This window comes from Miniopterus schreibersii, assembly GCF_964146895.1.
Source record: "Miniopterus schreibersii genome assembly, chromosome: 16".
In the NCBI taxonomy this organism is placed as follows: domain Eukaryota; kingdom Metazoa; phylum Chordata; class Mammalia; order Chiroptera; family Miniopteridae; genus Miniopterus; species Miniopterus schreibersii.
In genome coordinates, this window is record NC_138116.1 from 10,715,384 (window position 1) to 10,736,108 (window position 20,725).

Sequence of the window (20,725 nt, forward strand, 5' to 3'; positions counted from 1 at the left end):
TACAGAATCAGAGTTTCTGAGAATGAGGAACCAAAAATCTTAATTTCTAACAAGCTCCCCTGATTTTGATGGAACCAGCTTGGAGCTGGGAACCACTAGCATAAAGAAGAAAGAGTCTGTGGAAGTGGACAGCCCTGGGTCTAATGTCAGTTCTAGCATTTATTTACTGTGCAACCTTACCAAGTTATTTAACCTCTCTGAGCCTTGTATCAACACCTGCTTTATAAGGTAGTAGTAAGAAATACATAAAATGATGCACTGTGCCTGGAATTCCCAGAACTCTAATAAATGGGGAGCTGATTTTACAGTTATTATTACATAATTAATTTATTATTATGACTACCCAAACACCTGGCAGCCCACTCTGTAGTTCTAAAGAGTGCTGTTGCCAGGCAGGGCCCCTGGAGAGAGTGTCTCAAGTTGAAAGCCAAACAGATAAAAGGCAGCAATGGAGCTATTTGCTAGATGCTGGGCTCACTGACAGTAAAAGCTCCAGGGAGAACAGAGAGATGAAAGGAAGGAACTCTCCATGTTGGTGATATTACCCCGCGCGGTGACATCTATCAAACACGCTCACCCCAGGTAACTCTAGGTGCTTCCACCCAGCAGCTTCTATAGCAGCAGAAGAGGCTTCGAGAAGCTTCAGGACTGGAAAATCATTTGGGGAAGTTCCTCTGGGCTGGGCAGCTGGCACCACTCCAGAGCCCCCTGCTCCTGGCAGGGAAAAGCAGGGGGGCTTGGAGCAAAGTCCATGGTGACAGAAGGACAGAATTCTGGCCACACTGGACTGCAGAGAGATTTTTAAGTCACATATGAAGACCTGGTTGCCAATGTAGCCTCTTCCAGGCTGGGTTTAGGGCTTCCCCGAGTGTTTCCGCCTCTATTGCAGCATTTACCACTCTGCTCTGATTATTGGCTTATCTGCCTCTCCCAGGGGATGGGAGTGACTTGTCAAACCTCATCTTGCACTGTTGGAGCCTCAGTCCTGCATTCCTGCTGCACTGGACTCCTTTCTGGTCCTCAAACCCACTGAGCTGTTTCTAGCCTCAGGGCCTTTGAACTTGCTATGCTCTCTCTTGGCTCCTGGTTCCTGGCTCCTGGTTCCTGGCTCCCAGCTCCCGGCTCCCGGCTCCTGGCTCCTGGCTCTTTCTCTTCAGTCTCCAGGTCCTAGAGGCCCTCCATAGCTGTCCCTATGCAAAGTAGGCCACACAGCTGCTCTCCATCACAACATCTGCATATTTTCTTTATAGCACCTATAAATCTAGAATCATCTTGCTTATTATGTATTTCATTATTGTCTAGCTCCTGTGGAGGGGAACATATAAGCTCTCTGGAGGTAGGATTATCTTTCCTCTCCACCTCTTGGTGTCCGGTACCCACAACCCAGTGCTTGGTGCAGCAGGGGAGCTCAATGCATATTGTCAAATAGTCTCATTGTCTGTTTGAACAGTCTCATCGCAGGTTTTAACACCTAGCGGCCAGGAACCTAGAGCTGACTAACAAACACTATCTGAATGAATAGGTGATACCCTCTACCATTTCTGAACTGGTTTATCCAAGAAGAAATCTTCTTGCAGTGATCCTAGAGCTAGAAATCCATTTACTCAACAATGTTCATTGAACAATTGCTATATCCCAGGCCCTGAGCTAGTCTCAGGGGACACAGCAGAAATCAGACTCCCTTCACAGTTTACATTATTGGGTAGAGGAGGTCGGGGGCGGGGGGGGGGGCAGAGGTGTGTAGAGACGCTCTCACCATTGCCTGGCCAGGCCTTACTGCCCCGCTTTTCCTCCCATCCTTTTTACTGAATTCTGGGATATTCCAACATGCCATCATCACTGTAGTTTGGTTTGCAGGCTTGGGGTTTGCTGGTTTTTTTATGTTGGAGAAGCCAAAGGAAATTGCTCTTTGTAGGCAGGATCAGAGCAGCCACAGAGCTTCTCCCCTCTCCCCATCCCCGTCCCTCTGCTTCTGCCCATCTACAATCCAACAGCCTGCAATCAGGTGCCTTCATTGATGATACGTGGACGGGGAGCTGAGAAAGCTTCTGATGAGTCTGACTTTCTTGGTAGGAATTTAGACCTCGGTAACCAGACCAGCAGTTCCGTTATTCTGCGCCCATCAGCCAGGCTGAGGCAAAAGGTTCCTAGGAGGACCCAGAATGGGTCCTGGGGGCTGAGGACAGCCAGCTAGATGAGGTGCCCAGAGCCCTAGGGGTGGGCTTTCCCGGCAACATGTGGGCACTGAGAAGCAGATGCAGAAACAAGGGGAGCCCAGAGTGAATAGAAGCAGCGGGGCAGTAAGGCCTGGCCAGGCAATGGTGAGAGCTTATTTGGTAAGAGGGAGAGGAACCCAGGAATTGCCCAAATGCACATGCTGCCTGGGGAGTTGGTTAGGAACCAGAAAGGGCTGCCAGCGACCCTGCAGGGGCTGAGAGACTCCACAAACCAAGCCACAGCATCCAAAATGCTAATGCCAGATTCCCCTCGCTATAGACTATGAATGTTTGTCCCCCCTACCCACCTCAAAAAAATCCATATGTTGAAACACAATCCCCAGTGTGATGGTGTTGGGAGGTGGGGCCTCTCGGAGCCCTCATGAAGGAGATTAGTGCCCTTGTCAAAGAGACCCCAGAGAGCTCCCTTACCCCTTGCACCAAGTGAGGGCACAGCAAAGACAGCTGTCTATAACATACAATTTGCTGGTACCTTGATCCTGGATGTCCAGCCTCCAAAACTATGAGAAATAAATGTTTGTTGTTTAAGCCATCAGTTCATGGTAGTTTTGTTGTAGCAGCTCAAATGGACTAAAACACTGCCCATAGGCCTGGTCCTCCCAAATCTCTTAGGCACAATACACAAATAACCACTTGACCTGAACCCTCTGTATTTCAGGGTCACCTCATTCCTATAAACCAGGCTATCAGCCTATGGAATGAGTGATGCCTGTGACCTTGGGGTCCTGCGTTTTTCTCTTTCTGCTGTATTGCCCAAGTAGCCCCTGGGGTCTAGGAGAGGACCACTGCCCGGAAATGAGAAATCTCTGCTCAGAAAATCGACCAGACCCTGAAGTACTAGAGCTGGAAGGGCCCATGAGATCTTTAGTCCAAACCCTCATTTTACAGAGAGGAGCCAAGGCCAGAGACTGCAGAGAGCTGCCCAACGCTGGTATTGGAATTGGGTTTTCCAGACTCTCACTTTTCTATCTACACACTGCCCAGCACATGGGAGGTGCTCAGTATAGACTGGCTGAAGGATTGAATGTCTCAATGGATGGATAGGTTGTTTTATATCTTTAGGGAAAAAACAAGGACATCCTCCTGATTTCCTGAAGTGTGGTTAGCTCCACAGACCAGACCTCAGAAATTTATTAATAAACCAAATGATCAATTAGACACCACCCACAAGTGCATAACACACTACACAGCAGCCACCAAATTGGCTTTGGGAACAGCAAACTGTACCAGACCAATTTAATTTCCTCTGCAGTGATAGAGTGACGGGCCTCATCGGTGAGGAGTGAGAGGAGCTGTCATCTATCTTGATTTCAGGGCGGCTTTTGGTTCAGTCTTAACATGACATTCTCATCAACTTACCAAGGAGACACTGCCTGTTCCAGCATCCCCTGGGGGTGGACAACTAGCCTGAGGCTTCATGCCCAAGGCCCTATCCCCATGTCAACTCCCCATGGGCTCTGGGCTGTGCACACCTTCACACATTGAAAAAATAAAGAGGTCCCGATGCAGACATGCACCCACACACATGTGCATAGGGACATCTGTGCACAAAGCCACATGAATACACATGTACTTGCAAACATGCATGTGTCATATGGAGATCAGCATGCCAAGTAAGGGTCATATGTAAGCCCAATGGGGCCAGCATTTGAGCCTGAGGATGTGGGGGAGGGGAGAATAGGGTGGGGCTGGATCTTCAATCATGTGCTACATGAGTGATCTACATAAGTGCTATCTGATAGAAACAGAATTCAAGCCACATATAATTTTAAACTTTCTAGCAGTCACATTTAAAAAGTAAAAGAAACAGGTGAAATTAACTTTAGATATATTTTTGCTCTTTGTTCTCTATAGTAACTCACTGTATCCTAAATATGATCATTTCAACATGTAATCAATAAAAACTTATTGATATATTTTATTCTATTTTAAAAATTTTGTACAAAGCCTTCAAAATACAATGTGTATCTAACACAGCACATCTCAATGTGGATGCTGAATTCAGACACAAGCATTTTCCACTGGGTATATTAGATCTCCATGTGGATTTCATTAAATTTACAGTTGAAAAGGTAGGTTCACATACCCAAATTGTTCCAAACATATTTAAAAGTTTTCAGTAACTGAATTGAGTATCAGAGCCACATTCCAAGCCATGGGGGCAACTGGCCACCAGACTGGATGGGAGGCCTAAAGCCCCAGCAAGCTTAAGAGCAGCAAAAGTTGGTGTTGGAGGGGAGGGACTGCACAGAGCATGTCAGGAGCCCTAAGGGGAGGTCAGAGTGCACATGCTGGGGCCTCCTTGGAAGGATGGGCAGGAGTCAAGGGTCTGGGGCCACAAGGCCATGGAGAGGCTTCATCCCTTAGGCAAAAGGAAGCAACTGGGTACTGTCTTCAAGGGGGTGGGTTGGGTCAACAGAGACCCTTGGCACTTACACATGCCCTCTTCCCTAGTTACTGCCATTTATTGATGCATGCATGACACATAACCCCAAAACTTAATGGCTTAAAAACAATTTACTGTTTTCATGTTTCCCAATTTTGTGGGTCAGGAATTTGGACAGGGCATAGAGGGAATGCAAATGGAGACTACAGCTAAATCAAGAAAAGGCTGAGACCCAGAAGGGCAGCCATGCAATTAAGAAAGATCACCAAGAGCAAAGATGTGTCATTAGAGACCAGGTTAAGATCGCCCACACCCTCATACTCCCAATTACTATATACAGATACAAAAGTTGGACAGGGAAGAAGGCTAATAGGAAACAAATTATTCATTTGAAATATGGCTGTGGAGGAGAGCTCTACAGATACCCAGGGCTGCCAGAAAGACGAACAAGTTGTCCTAGAGCAAATTAAGCCTGAAACATCGCTGGAGGCAAAATGACAAAACTGAAGTTGTCCTACTTTGTGCACATCATGAGAAGGCAGGGTTTTTTGGGAAAGACAATAATGCTGGGAAAAATAGAAGGCAGAGGAAATGAGGTAGAAAATATGAGAAGGATTGACTCCATACAAGAAGCCATAGGCATGGGTCTCCAGGAGCTGAGCAGGGCTGTTGAGCACAGGACATGGCAGACATCACTTATTCATAGGGTCACCAGGAGTTGAAGCCAAGTCAGCAGCACATCTCTGCTCCAGGGTGCTTGTGGCTGAAGTTCAGATGACTAGGATGGCTGGGAGCTGAAACTGATTCGCAGGTGGCTGGCATGTTTCTCTCTGCTCAGTCCCTCCACCTTGGGCTTCCTTACTGCATGGCAACCCTAGGTAGTTGGTCTTACAAGGCAGCTCAAGGCCCAAAGTCCCTAGAGGCTCAGGAACTGCAAGGTTGTTGTGATCTTGCCTTAGAACAGAGGCCACAGCCTCAGTGACATGTTGAAATGCTTGTCTTACCTACTTAGCCAGAACAAAAACCCCTGAAGAGTTGAGACTATATCTTTTATGCCTCAGTGCCCTGGCCTTGACATTTTGGGTGCTTTGCGTCCTGAATTGGTGCCCCTCACCTGGTTCTGTTGGCCTTCTGCTGCTGGCCACCCAGTGCTCCTAGAAACACCTTCATTGAGTATCCTGGTCCCTGGGGTGGAAAGAGGGCTCATGGATTCACCACCACAGCTTGAGTGCGGAGACAGATGGAAGAGGAGGACAGATGCATGGGGTGGACAGAGTGTGGGGAGAATGGCAGTGGGGTCCTGATCTGGAGGAGCCTTAGGTGCTGATGGCCATCTGGATTTATGCTGTTGTCATGGACACATGCCATCTGTCTACAAGGCCCCCACTCCTGCATTTCAATTCAGTGTTGCCCTTGCCTTACAATGCAAACTGTATTAGAGAATTACATGGTTCCCAGGAGGGGAAAAATAAAAGATAAACAACAAAAGGAGGGGAGGGTAATAGCAGTATCTTTAGAGAAACTATTTGTCAAAATATTTCTAAATAATGATGGCTGGACTAGGTCTACATTCAGGTCCCTGTGTGGAAATACATGCACTTGCACCGAGCAGGCGATGTAGCCCGATGTATTCTCCTGGCCCCGGCGGAATGCAGAGGCACAATGAGACTGGGCCACGCAAAGCAGAAACTGCTGATGGAAAAGACGATTTCTGCTCGGGAGGGCAGGGGCTCGCCTCTATCTGGATCTCTTTCATTGCTCCACAAAGAGCCCTTTCTTCTTCCCAGGCGGCACTAAATAATCACAACTGGGGACTTTTTCTCGCCCCATTTCTGAGCCTCTTCAAGTGTCACCTGGTTAGCAATAAAATTCATACCTGGAATAGTGTCTTTGACCTTGGGCGAGTCTGTGTGTTGCCTGGCCTTTGGGTGGGATTCTGGGAGAAATAGCTTGGTTTGGAAATGTGATGGAGATTGAGGGCTCCCAAAATGCTGGTAGGCTACACCTAGATTTTGGATTTTTGCAGAGTGCATAATTTTTCCTATCAGGCGCTGTTAGATCGGGAAAGTGTGTTGTCCAGAAGGAGTTGCATAAGCTCCCTCCCTGCACATCCACTGGCCACCATGGCCCAGGTTTCCCTGGTGTTTCTTGCTCCCACCATCAGAGCTGTGCTCTGGGTGTCATTTTGCTTGGGTTTCTGCCTGCCTGTCTTTCCACCCACCAGGTCTTGGGTCCCCAGGGCCGTTTGCTTTGTTCTTGGTCTCTGTGTTTATCTGAGCGGGCCTTGCTGCCCTGGCCTTGACATTTTGGGTACTTTGCTTCTAGAATTGGTGCTGCTCCCCTGGTCCCATCAGCCTTTGGCCACCCATTGCCTGAGTGACACCATGTCTCACTGAGTGGATGGTGAAGATATCCCAGGCAGCTTGGGAATGGAGGCTGGATTCAAATCCAGGCTCCACCACTCAGTAGCTGTGGGACCAGGCAGGGTATTTAAGAAGCTAGAACTTGTGTTTCCTCGTCTCTGAAATAGGGATAAGAAAACCCTCCTTGCTGGGTTGATGTGAGGATGACAACTCATGTAGGCCAACCGTCTGGCCTTCAAAAGCATTCAATTAATGACAGTCCTAGTACCTGCTCACCTTTGCTGATGGTGGCAGTGGGGACTCACTCCATGTGCCTTAGCTGAGGGCTGCTTGGCCAAGGCCTCGTAAACAAGCTTACTCAGCTGCACAATCCAGGGGAGCCAATCGAGAGGGGTCCGGGAGAAGCCAGGACCTGTCTCCCAGCATGCTGAGATTCTGTTCTCTGCCCCATCGTGCTGGTCGGACTGTTGCCTCATCCTAGGGCAGGAGTCAAAGATGGTCTTTCTACTCCCGAGAGGGGAGATGGTAGAGCCCCTTAAAGTGACAATGTTTGTCTTCCCATTTATAGGCAAGAGTCCCATGACTGGCTTTCATAGAACCTTTCACAGCCTGTCCACTCAGGGGAATGCACACTATCTCCAATCTCCTCAAGCTGTGAAACCAAAATACAGAAACAAAGGCCCGTCCTCAGGGGCCCTTAATCTCTCGGCCAATCATGGTCAAGGAGCCCTCTTTCCCTGGTCACACATGCCAGGCTCAGGTTTAAAGCTGAGGGCACAGCGGACAAAGAGGGCAACAGAGCAGGTGGAGACAGAGCTATTGTGTTGCCTGTTTAGTCTTGCGGTCCCAGCCGGGCCAGCTGGGAGGGGCAGGGGGTCTATTTCACTGCAGTTGGCACAAGTCTTACACATCCAGGCTTGCTAACCCATCTGCCAACTCAGCCCAGGTCTCCCGGGCCAGGGGCACCCATGCTAAGGGAAAGGAGCAAGAGACAGTGGGGCTGGTGGGAGGGCAGCCTGACAGAATAACAGAGGGGTACACATCTGGGTTTAACACCAAATGGTAACCCCCGCATATCCCCAGATGGAGGTGGGGCTTGGAGATAGAGCATAGAGATGCTGTAGTCTCTGTCCCTGCTCCACACAAGCAGACCCCAAGCCCTGGCTCTCCCACCCCGTTGCCCCACGACTGTTCCAGGAAGACCCCTGGGAATTCCCGAGTGAGCTCCTGGTCTCTTGGTTTGGGATTAGGTGTTCTGCTCTGGCTGCTGTTGACGAAGTTGTCACCATAGGAGACCCACCCTTGGAGCTGAGTAACTCCTGGACTTGATGACACTCATTCATCACCCTCGTTAATCGGTGATGCCCAGTCTTATGCAGCTGGGTGTGACAAATATGCTGGGTACGCCCACCCAAAACCCTGTGCAAGGAGCTTCCCATGGGGAAGAGGAGAGGGAGAGGCAAGACGTCCAGCCCTGCCAGCCCTCTTGGCCAGAGTCTGCTCCTAGAACATGTAGGGAGACAGTATGCCCGAGAGGTTAACACTGGGCTTTGGTATTCGGTGACTTTGGATTTAAATCTTGGCTCTGACACTTGCTGTGGATAACCTGACCTCTCTGAGCTACCACATCTCTATCTGTAGGAAGGTGAGATTAAGAAGTTTCATAGAGTTTTCAGTCAATCGAATGAGGTCAAGTTGAACAGCCATCACACAGGGATGTACACGGGGCCATTAGTGTACATTGGTGTGTATTACTAAGTGGGTATTACTAAGAAGTCACATGGGGCGGAGCACAGATAGTGTCAGACAAATGTTGACTAGTGAGGATGAGAAAGTTCTGGGCTGATAGTACTGTTTCTGACAACCAGGACAGTCTCTCCCTTCATTACTGTCCTTGGAAAGACACTCAGAATGTCTCTGGAATTGCAGGCACCTCACCTGCCAGCAGAGAAAGGGAGACAGGGAAGGGACTTGTGCATGCACCCAGGAACCCGGGCTCCCAGCAGGCCCCCAGCAATAGCAGTACAGTCCCCTATGTGCCCAAGGCAGGACACATGTTCCCTCAGAGGAGCTGGAAACTGCTGGGTTCCTCTCCCAGAGTCTGTAATGACGTCTGGAGCAGATGGCAGGGGTGGGTGTTCCCGGCTGGGTTGACAGAGCCTCATTTGCCTGGAAATTCCCTCCAGTTCCAGGGAATCCCTTCCAGATGTTCTCACCCACAGCCCCGCTGAACAGGAGCAGTGGGGAGGTGAAAAGCCAGAGATAGAAAGCTGAGCCAGCCTATACATAGACAAAGAAATAAACCAATGTAAGGCCAGTGTGATAGCCTTACTGCACTCAAGTACCTGCTCACCACCACTTATTCCAATCCATGGCTCCACTATTAGATAGCCATTCCTTTGGATGAGTCATTCCATCTCCTGGAGTTCTCTTTCAGACTTTAATTTCCCTGTGAGGGATAACACATAAATCCTTGCCACTCAAACTGTGGTCCAGCAACACTGGCATCACTTGTTAGATTCTCAGGCCCCACCCCAGATCTAATAAATGAGGACCTGTATTTTAACAAGATGCTGCACTAAATTACTGTTGCTCCTTAATTTCTAGAATGAGCTCCAAGAGGGCAGGGGTTTCTGTTTGCTTTGTTCACTACTCTGTCATCAATGCTTAAATAGTTCTTGGCACAGAACTCATTGGAAGCTTTTTGAATAAACGAATTAACACTAGAGCCTAGTTCCCCACAGCCCCGAGGGAAAGAAGGTACACTGGAAAGGTGAGCTTTGAGATGGGAGCAAGGAGAACACTACCAGGGCCCAAGGTAGTTAGGGGAGAGGGCTGGAAAGGAGAGGGTATGCAAAGGTGTGGCGCCCCAAAATAAGCTTTATAGTTATTCCTGAACTAGCAGTGAAAATGGACTTGGGAGGAAATGAGATGAGCCCCTTCTAGAGGTCCTCCTCTTCTTCCTCTCGGTCCAGTCTGACCCCTCCTGAGCACGTCTCCAAGTAGCCCCCTCCTTCAGTAGCCCCCCTGCCAGTCCCTGGTGGCTTGGATGCCTGCAGGGCCCCTGAGTTGCATGTGAAGCCATTTGGCCCCTCTGCCCATGGTAGGCTGCTCCTTCCATGTCCCCATGAGGGGGCTTGGCTAACGCGGGTGAGTCCTTGCAGCTGGCAGCCCCTGGCACTGACCACAGTTCCTTCCCAGACCACCTGGGCTTCTGGCCAGCCCCACTTCCAGCAGAGCATTCAGTCAAGCAGTCCGGGCCAGGGTCTCTGTGACTCAGGTCACCTGGGGCCATGGGTACCTGCTCTAGTTGCACCCCAGTCTCCACCCAGCTGCTCAGCAGGAGAATCACCTAGTAACTGCCAAGCTGATCTACAGTTGGGGGAACTAAAGCCCAAAGAGATACAGCAACAGGGGGTGGCAATGGCAGACTAATGCCCAGGACTCTGCCTCTGACACTGGTTGGTGTTCTCTCCGTCCCACCTTTGGGCAGCTCAGGTGTCCCTCCTCTGGGTACCCTAGCCTCTAGTGCCTGGCAACTAATAACTGTGGAATGAATTAGTAAGAAGCAAAGAGTTCCACTGGCACCAAGAGAATGACAAGGGTAGTAATGGCCACCATTTCAGCCAACTCTTCCTCCCTGCTGGGCACGATGCTAAGCACTGCATAGGTTCTTTCTTTGAATTTACACCAGCCTGTGGGAAAGGTGCTGCTGTTATCACTGTTTACAGATGAAAAATTGGGGTACAGGGTGATTAAGAAATAAACCTTCATCCTGCTGGAACTGGGATCTCAACACATTTCTGCCTAAAACTCTAAAGCCCCCAGTCCTCAGCTGCTACGCTGCTCTTTTCTTTGAAAAAGGCCACTGCTGCCCAGATGACTCTGACACAGGCTCTGAGCCAGCCGAGTTTTTAATTCACTTTGATGGCAGCAGTGTGTCCCCACTGTTTCATTGAGGAGCCTGAGACTTCAAGGAATTCTCTCTGAATCCTGCTCCCCGCCTGGGATGCCCCTAGTCCCCTGATTCACTCTCCGTGTCAGCTTCTATTTAAATACCAGCTGTCCTGAAGGGCTCCATGGACCCTTCAGTCTCTCCCCATCCTCTCTCCTGCTGTATTTTTCTTCATAGTAGAAAGCATTGCCTGACATTATTGTATAGCGGTGAGCTGTGTTGGCTCTTTAACTGTCTCCCCATTAGGCTGTGACCTTCATGAGGGCAGGGACACTGGCTAGTTTCCCCAGCATGGAGTAGGTGCTCAGTGTGTATCAACAGAATGAATCGATCCTCACAATGTGGTACATAAAACAGCATGTTTCTAAATCACTACGTACAAGTTCGTAGTGTTCTGGTGACCAATATGCCTCTCAGAATTTGTTAGTGAGAGCAAAAAATCAACATGTGCCAGAGGTTTACTTTAAAAAACACACAGTGGATCCACTGCATACCCACAGACCACTTACTAAGCCCCTCCTTGTGCCTGGTGGCCTACTAGGTCCCGACCTTGCACAGAACAAGCCATGCCCCATCCCATCCCAGGAGTTGTATTTCAGTGGAGATGGGGGGAGACAGACACTAAGTAATCCCCACAAATAAATAGTGAAACTGCATTGTAATAGTGCTGGAGCTAATCAGGGCCCTGACCTGGTCTGCTGGGACGAGCACAGATTCGAGGGCCGTCCCCTGACAAGGTCACTCCCACTTGTCCGCATTCTGATGGATCTTCCTGGGTGGGAGGGGGCTGGAGCAGCTGCTGGCTTACCCGGAGCTGTGGATGCCCAAGGGGGTGGGTTTAGCAGGGATAACATCCATCACGTCAGCTCCAGGAGAGCAGGCTGGTAAATACTGGGGGGGAGGGTGTGTGTGACTTCCTCTGGGGAAGGATGGACCCCACAGCCTGTGGGCTCAGCCTCACAGCATTAGGGGGTCTTATTAGTCACTTACAAAGGCCCCCCTCAGTCTGGGCTCCAGGAGCCTGCTTCTCCCACTGTAAGCATGATAAGAAGATCTGCTTCCCTGCAGGCAAAGGATTGAACGAGACATATGTGAGGGATGCAGCTCAGCACCTGGCTCTCAGGAGTGACCTGTGAGGGTCTCTCCATGTGGGACAGGGTGGAGATCCCTGGGGGAGGGGGTACAGTGAAAGGCCACTGAAAGGTGAAAGCACAGAGAGAGACTGGGATTGTTCCATCTGGAGAGTGGATGGCTCAGGGGCCTCGGTTTTAATCTCTAAAATGGGTCATTGGCCTGTTGTTTTCACACAAAGGGCAGAGCAAGGAGAAATGGACTTCAAATAAAGCAGAAAGATTTGCAGTCAGAGAGGAGGAAGAACTTCTTGAGTCTCAGAGCAAATAAATAATTGAATAAGCCAGTGAGAAGGAGGGGTGGACTGACTTAGAAACAGAATTATAAAGCTGGAGGGGACAAGTCACCACCCGCACCACCACCTCCTCCCCCCTGCCATGGACACACACCTCTTGGATTTTAGAAGTGAGACTCTGAAGGAGGGTGGCCTGCCTTTGGTCCACGTGATGCTGATATTCAGTGAAATTTGAAAATCACCCAAGTCCAAACCTTTGAATCAAAAATAAGTTACCTGTCCAAGGATACACAGTTAATAAACTGAAAGCAAATATTTGGAAGCTACTGTTCCCCCCATGACACTCCCCACACTGCAGACACACATGACACAGATGCACGCACACATCCCACATACCCGCTCCTGAGCTAACGCCAGGCGCCCGCCCTGGGGCTGACTAAAACCTGGCCCCTTTACTTCTAGGCCATGGAGCCCCAAGTCTGGGACAGAGCAGTCCCTGTGGAGTGGGGAAAGGATGGCTGTTCCTTGATGAAAGCTATCACCCCGCTGGGGCCAGGGCCTGGCATCATTCAGAGCCCAGGTCACACACCCAGCGGCGATGAAACCCGAGCTGCCCCTCCCTGTCCCAGCTGTCCCAGGAGGTTCCAGGGGCCTGGCCTCTCGGCCACCCTCCCCAAGATTCAGGTGTCACGCAACTGGGCCCCAAGCCAGGCTCCTGGTTCCCAGGCCCCTCTCCCACCCGAGCCTGTGGGAATCCCAGGGGACTGCAGTTGTCTCTTGGAAACGGCTGGAAGGCTCGGGACGGCTGGGAAAGGGTGCCGAGGCAGTGGGCCTCCTCCTGGGCCTTGAGAGACCCTTTCTCACTACCTGCAAGCCCTGAGTGACAGGTCTTCCAGGTCCTGCCATTCCGGCTTGCTGTCCCCAGGCTCTTCACTGCCAGCCCTGGGCCCCAGCAGGTGGAAAGCAGAGGCCTAAGCGCCAGGGTAGGGGACGGGAGGCAGCAGAATGTAAATTTCAGTGGTGGCAATTCAGTATTAGACAGGAATTCCAGAGAACACTGGGATTTGAAACATAAAATATATTTACTAGTTTTCCCGGAACCTTTCACCCCTCTTCTCCGGGCAAAGCACTGCCCATTCCCACTCTAACTGGGGGGATGAGTGGGAGCGGCCATCTTGCTGAAGGTGATTGGCTGAGGCACGATCACCTGATCCCAGCCTGGCCAATCATGGTGCTTTTCTACCCCTGGCTCTCAATGATTGATGCCAGGGGATGGATGGCCCAAGCCTAGCCAATCCGAGCCTTACCTTCATTGTTTAGTTATTTGTTTGTAACTGAAATCGGAGAGAATTTTGATGTTTGGTGGTGAAACTGGGAGTATTAAACCTTGGAACAGCAGCATGGGAGGAGCTGCCTGAGCAGGTCTGACACCCAGAGGATCAGGGATGAGAGTAAGAGGGATGCCTGGTGGCCCCAGAGGCCCTGGTTCTAGTCATCCCTCAGGCTGCATTCATTCCCACCCAACCAGTGGCTTGGATACTTGAGCCAGTAAGTGATCTCCCTCCCCCTTTCCAGAAGCTGGAGCAAAGCTGTGTCTGTACCAGGGGAGGGGGAGGCTTGTGCGGGTTTGCAGCTTGTTGCCCATCGGGAAGTTCTGTCCCATGCAATGAGGCCTGGCTGTTCTGAAGCTCTGAAACCCTGCATGCTGGAGAAGATGCTGAGGAAGAATAGGGCCAGTCTTCCCTCTTACTGAGTACCTGAGCTGTGCCACATAGCACGCGCTACAGGGGAGGTATTATTAGTCCACTTACAGATAAAGCAGCTGAGGCTCACGGAAGTTGCTCAAGATAACACAGTAGTAAGAGACAAAGCCTGGGTTGGGACTCCAGTATTTGTGACTTGCAAGTAGTTTCTTTCTGGTTTGTCCCACTATCTACAGGAGCACAAGGATTTCTCTCTTAGCAAGTCTCGTCTGCTTACGTAATGCTCTTTACTATCTCAGACATTTTAGTTGCTCTGAACCTCAAAACCATAGGGGTACTGGTAGCCCAGCAAGACTTAGTGGTTAAGATTTGGTGTCAGATGGATGTGGGACAGTGTCCAGGCTGGATGGGGGACCCTGGGAACGTTACTCTACCTCCGTGGACCTCAGTTTCCCCATCTTCCATTTGAGTTGATAATAGTAACGACCTCCTAGGGTTGTTGTGTGGATTAAATGAGACAATGAATGGAAAGTGCTTAGCCTATAGCAAGTGCTCTGGCAGAACTCAGTGAGCAGCCTCTGATCTTTATGAAAGATGAACCCAGGGCCAGGCATCTTCTGTCACTACGTCAGCCATCTGACGTCCCTAATCTCCCAGGCTCTGACCTTCTCCCTCCTCCCAAGCTCAGCTCTGCCCAGGCCATTCTTGTCTAAACTTTCCCAAATGTCTCTCTTTGTTTTTTCTTTTTTTGGCTTTGTGTCTTTATCTAGGTGACATTTTTCTTTCCTTCCACAGGGACTGTTACGAGAACAGGAGTGAAAATAACAACAGGGCCTCTGGTCAGGCTTCCCAGAAAAGCAAAAAGCAAAAAGCGTGAAGCAGGAGGATATTTTGGCCTAGAGGCACCTAGAGGGAGTCCTAAGGGAGTGGAGGGCGGGGGAGGCAGAGAGATGGAACTGGGGGAATGCTGCAGCAGTGAGCCTGGGACCAAGAGGAGGTTTTAGGAAGTGCTCTGCCATGGGCCTCGGTGAGGCACTTGGATTTTATTCTAGAAGGGACGAGAAGCTACTGGAAAGATTGAGAACAGAGACGTGAACTGATCCATTTGTGTTTTAAAGGTTCACTCTGACTGCTTGGGGGGAGGAGAGACTGACTAGGGGTGGGACTGGAGTGAAGAATCACCAGGTATTATGGGTGGGATTTGAGCTCAACCATTCTGATGCCAGAGCATCACCCTTGGGTCTGCTGCTTCCTGAAGGCATCAGGGATGTCAGCTCTGACCTGACAATTGCAGTGGTTGGCTGGCCCACCCATCGTCTGGCCTCCTGGAAATAGTTCAGCATGGTAGGCAGCTGACATCTTCCATTGTAAGTCAGGCCTGGGGTTGAACCCTGGCTCTGCACTTAGAAGTTACAGGACCTCTGTTGCCTCACTCAGCCTCAGTTTCCTACAAAATGGTGATAATAGTGTCATGTAGCTCATAGGGTGTTTGTGAGCATTAAATGAGACGCTGCTTATGAAGTTTGGGCTGTGGCACAGCGACTCTCTCTGCACTGGAGAATCCAGGGGCAACCTTCTCAGTATAGCGCTAGTAGCCTTGGGAAGGTGATCCCTGATCCCTAGTGTTTGGCTTTCCTTTTCCTAGAAGCCTGGGATCCTATCTCCTGGGTTTAAGGCTTTGCTTCCTATTACTGTGCAAAATCCCAGGAGAGAGGCAGCACATTTCAAAGCGTCTGCCAGTTCCCTCTGGGGGTGGGGGAGGGGAGCTTCAGTGAACCCTCCCCAGAAGCCTGCTTGAATGAGGGTCTCCCTGGGGAGAGGAGTGCCAACAAGAAGGAAAATCACTCTCAAATTAGGGCCAAAGATCCTCCTTCCTTCTTGGGCAATTTTGCCTGCTCTCCCACACCAGAATACTCTCACATTCCTTAAATCCATTGGGGAAGGAGAAGTTGGCCAAATTCTGGCCCCTCGGAGCTCACAATTGGAGCACGCAGGCTAGGACAGGACCTTGCCGTTGGAAGAGCTGGGAGTGAAGGCCTGGCATCGAAGCTTGAATCTCTGAGGAGCAAAACTTTGAGTTTTCCTGGTGCCAGTGTTCACATTGATTCAAAGGTGGAAAGCCCCAAAGAGATTATACAAAGCTCTGACCTAAACCTGCTCCTGGCTGAGCACATTTTGACGTGCTGAATAGTGATGAGTTGAATGGCTCTGCAGGAATAAAGAGGGATTCTGACAAGTCTGTGGAAGATAAAGCCCAAGGGTGCAGACTGGGGGCAGGGTGTCTGGGGTGTTCACTGGCCACATGATGGGCTGGAGCTGGAGTACCAAAGGGAAGAGCTGGGGAGGGCCAACCAGGAGCACTGGAGAAACCTGCCAGAATGTTCCCTCAGGACATGCAAAGCTAACGGTTGAGATCTAGTAGATAAGTGTGGCTTCAGTGTGGAGAGAGGTGAACAAGGGGGAAGACAGCGGAAAAAGGGAAGGAGGGGAGAAGGGGTTAAAAAAGATGTGAAAGACGGGATTTCAGAGTCCACTGGCCATCCTGAAAACCTCTCCCCCTGAACCTAGAAACACTGGGCAAAATACAGCAAGCACCCTTTCAGTGAAGCCCTGAACTCACAGGCAGCCGAGGGCAATCCTCAGGGGCCCCAGACAAGAGAGAGCATAAGAGTAAGAATGCTGAGATGATATCGAAGGTGGCAGCTCCCCTCGGTATTACCCACCCCCTTAACACAGGGTCCTAAGTTTTCATACAGAAATGTTTGTATTAACAAAGCAAACCACAAACAAACACTCCACCCACTCAATAAATACAGCCCCTCAAGATACTGACCCACCCCAGGCCTTGTGCAGGCAGCGGCCTACAGGGGAGGACGGGACCCCAGGGCTGGGATGCGGACTGTGCCCGCAGCACACAGGAGGCGGCCCAGAGCAGGTGAAAAACGCAGCTGGAAGCCAGCGACCCAGATTCTGGGCACATGGATAACTTTGTTTGCTGTGCGGGCCCCTTGAGGGCCCTCTTTTGGGCCTCAGTGTTTCAGGCAGAAAGTTTCAGACAGGGCTGGACCTGGTGACATTCTGTGATTTGAACTGTGAGGCCCTCAGGTGGGCAAGCAGGAACCTGCTCCCAGGCCAGGCCAGGCCAGCCCAGAAGGAAGCAGAGAGAAGAGCCAGATTTAGGGTAGGAAAAGGGAGAAGAGGGTACCAGCCACCCTGGACAAGGGCTCCGAAGGTGGGTGCTGGCCAGGGCAAAAGCAGCTCCCTGCACATGGTCTGCCAGCCACCTATGGGGGCCTGCTTGGGGCTGAGAGGGTCCTCACACAGAGACCTCTTCCCGGAGTGAGAATTCCCGGGATGGGGGTGAGTGAAGCCTTGGGCAGACAGAGAACCCTCCGGGCTCATTTTCACCCATGCACTCATTTCCTTCTCCATCCACATTTTCCTGGAATCTGACACGCTTGTGAGTGCAGCCCAAGATCGGGCCCATCCAGCCCTCCCTGTCCCCGGTGCCTGCCATCTCCCCCATGGGGGCATGCCAGGACTCCGCACCCCCTGTTCCCAGGACTGAGCTCCTGCCGCCTTCTTTGGTCTGGAGGATTTACAACTTCTAATAAACTACAACACCCCCTCGATGTGCTTCTGTTGTAGCCCAGGATGCACAACCACAACACGAGCTCTGAAGGCAGGCTCTCACTCCTGTACATGATCGCAGCGGTCAAGTCAAAACCCTATGCCATGGTTCTTCTGGAAGGAGGGGTCCCTTGTCACCAAAAGGAACAGGAAGTGGGGCCGGTGGGAACCAGCTGGCCCCGGAGAGACCGACTGGAGTTTCTGGCTCTGGTTCTCTTTCTGCCTGTCCTCACTCAGCTGGGGCACCTCCTTGCCGAAGCCCTGCAGGCATGACTCAGGCTGACTGCCTCTCATCACCCCTTCTTTCATCAGCTCCAGGCCACCCCTCCCCGGCCAGGCTCGGGCTCCCAGCTGGCCCCCTCCTCACCCGCCCACTCCCTGTAAGGAAGCCTCCCTGCAGCTTCGATGTTGGCTTCTCTCCCTAAAAGCCTCATCTCGGTCCTGTCTTTTCTCCCCCGAGAAGTGGTGTCTTTAATGCTCGTTGCCAGGAGGGTTCTTATTCCTTGGTCCAAGATTCCTGTCCCCCTCTCCCTTTTCTCCTGCTCCTCCCCCTTCTCTGCCTTCTTCACCTCCTCTTCCTCCAGAAAGCCCCTCTTGATTGAGGGGGAGTGGAGGGAGAACATCCCGGAGTCGCCTGTCGCCGGCACCATCTTACCTTCTTACCTTCTCGCCTTCTCCGCTGGACCAGAGGAGGCAGGCAGCGTGTCCCAGCCCATCTTCCTCTTAGGAACTCATCAAGCTCATCCCAAAGTTCTTACAGAAAAATAACCGAGCAAGTAGAGGCAGAGACCTAAACAGGACAGCAAGGGGTCCTGGGGCTACCAGATATTTAAAATAGTATAAAGCTGTGGTGATTAAAACAACGCGAATAGACAGATCAATGGAACAGAAAAAAACAAACACAAAAGCCTCTGGAATGAAAACAAAGAGGGACAGCAATTTGGTACATGGTAATTACTGTGTTTAAATCACTGGCGATAAGACAGTTATTTACTAAATGGTATGGACAATGGGAAAACAGTTGGAGCCTGGTCTCACAGCTTACACGGAAATAACTCTCAGAAGCATCAAAAATGAAACCAATGGAATACAATGAAAATATTTTAAAAATTAATTTGGAGGTCGGAAGACCTTTTAAAATTTGATGCAAAACCTAGAAGCCATAAAGAAAAGGTTGATAAATTTGACTACATAAAAGTCAAGATTTCCTCCATGGAAAAAATACCCTAAGCAAACAACAAACTGGCATCTCAGCACAGGCAAAGGAGTTATTTTCTTAATATGTAAAGATTCCTCCAAATGGGTAAGAAACAGGAACAATCCAGGTGCAAAGGCAGCAAGTAAAGAAGATGGTCAGACTGTTCCTGAGGCAGGAGGAACAAATGGTCCCTAGACACGTGAAAAGATACTCAACCTCACTCATAAAAAAGTGCAGAGTAGGCTACAAGGAGATAGCATTTTTTTCACCTATGAAGTCAGCAAAAATAAAACATATTTGCTAACAACTTTTATATATTGTTGGTGAGAGTGTAAATTGGTCTCCTCTCTGAAGAAAGCAATTTGGTACTATCAAAATATGAAAAATGCGTATGTCCTCTGATCCAGAAATGTTAGTCCTAGATATTTAGCCCACAGGTTAAGCAGAAAAGCGCATACTTGCGGGCCTGTTGTATTGAAGCAACTCTTGTAAAGCCAAAGATTGGGGAATGACCTAAATGGCTAATAGAGGATTAACTAAATGAATTGTTCAGAAAATGGAATACCAACCACTGTTTAAAAAATGGGCCTACTCTCTTTGTGCTGATATGGACAGATCTTCAAGTAAGGTGGAAAAATCCAGGGGCAAAAGCATGTTTAGTACGTTACCTTTCTGGGGAAAACAAAATATGTATTTATCGACACACTGTCTCTGGAAGGATCTGTAAGAAGGTGGAGCAGTTGTTGCCTCATTTTACAGATGAGAAAACTGAGGTTCAGAGAGGTTCAGCAATTTTTCCAAGGTCACACAGACGTGGTGGGACCCAAACCCAGAACTGATCTCTTAACCACCCCCCTTAGAGCTACCTTTCAGTGTAGCACAGATGATGCTCAGCCAATCCTCACTGTTAGCAAAGTCCAGGCCAAGAGGATACAGCGAGGCACATGGGAGGGGAGAGCATGTTCTAGCCCCCAGGAGTCTGATGCAGGTCACTGTGACCCAGTTACTGATGTAAAAACGGGAGGTCTGTGCTAAAAACACCCACAAAACATGATGTGGTCCTTTCTGCAGCCAAATGCACCTCCTTCCTTTGATTTTCTCCTTGCCTGGTGGGCTCTTATTTCCAGTTCCGGTATGAGGAGTAATGGAGTCACTTAGGCGAGAACCTGCCACATTGTGAACACCAGGTGTGGACCAGCTGAGCAGCCTGGCTCGGTAGGGCAGGCGAGTGTGAAACTGGCAGAGGCTAAGACATCCAGACTGTTGCTCAACGCCGTGCACTAATTGCTTTAATTAAGGTATAGGACTGTAGGTCACAGGAGCACAGGAGCACGTTCGAGGTGTATAAACAGGATCTTAAATGAATTTGCTATTAGGTCTTCTCTGGTACTGACATCAGTTGTCAGGTCTTTAGCTTGTGATAAATGCATTCCTGGGCAAGAGCTTTGTCCTAAAGGTGGCTCTTGAGCAGAGTGGCGACCTTGGCAAAGCGTTTGGAGAGGATGTGACTTGCATGTGGTCATAGAAAAAAGATAGATGGGGAGAGTGGAGCAGGAAGGAGGAAACGATTTTAGTGCCTGCTGTTCACCAGGTTCAGTCACATTCAGAACTCTGGGTCATCCCCATAATACTCTGAGATAAGGATTCTGCTCCCATTCTATAGATGAGGAAACTGAGGCCAAGAGTCAGCTCTAAATTAGGGCCGAGGTCACAGAGCTAAGTAAGCAGCAAAAACAGAACAGAAGGAAGGCTAAGATTAGTCAGATGCTTCCCATGTGGGGCAACTGCTTACCATTCATATTTTTACTTTGATACTAATCAAAACTCAGTAGCATAAGTATGTTTATCACCATTTTACAGAAGAGAAAGCTGAGATCCAGAGAGCTT

At 50.0% G+C, this 20,725-nt stretch overlaps 1 long non-coding RNA gene across 2 annotated transcripts in view; it reads left to right on the forward strand.

The window, feature by feature from the left end:
* LOC308569234 overlaps positions 1-20,725 on the forward strand; it is a 135,386-nt gene that overhangs the window by 82,111 nt on the left and 32,550 nt on the right. The gene's annotated exons all lie outside the window — the stretch shown is intronic.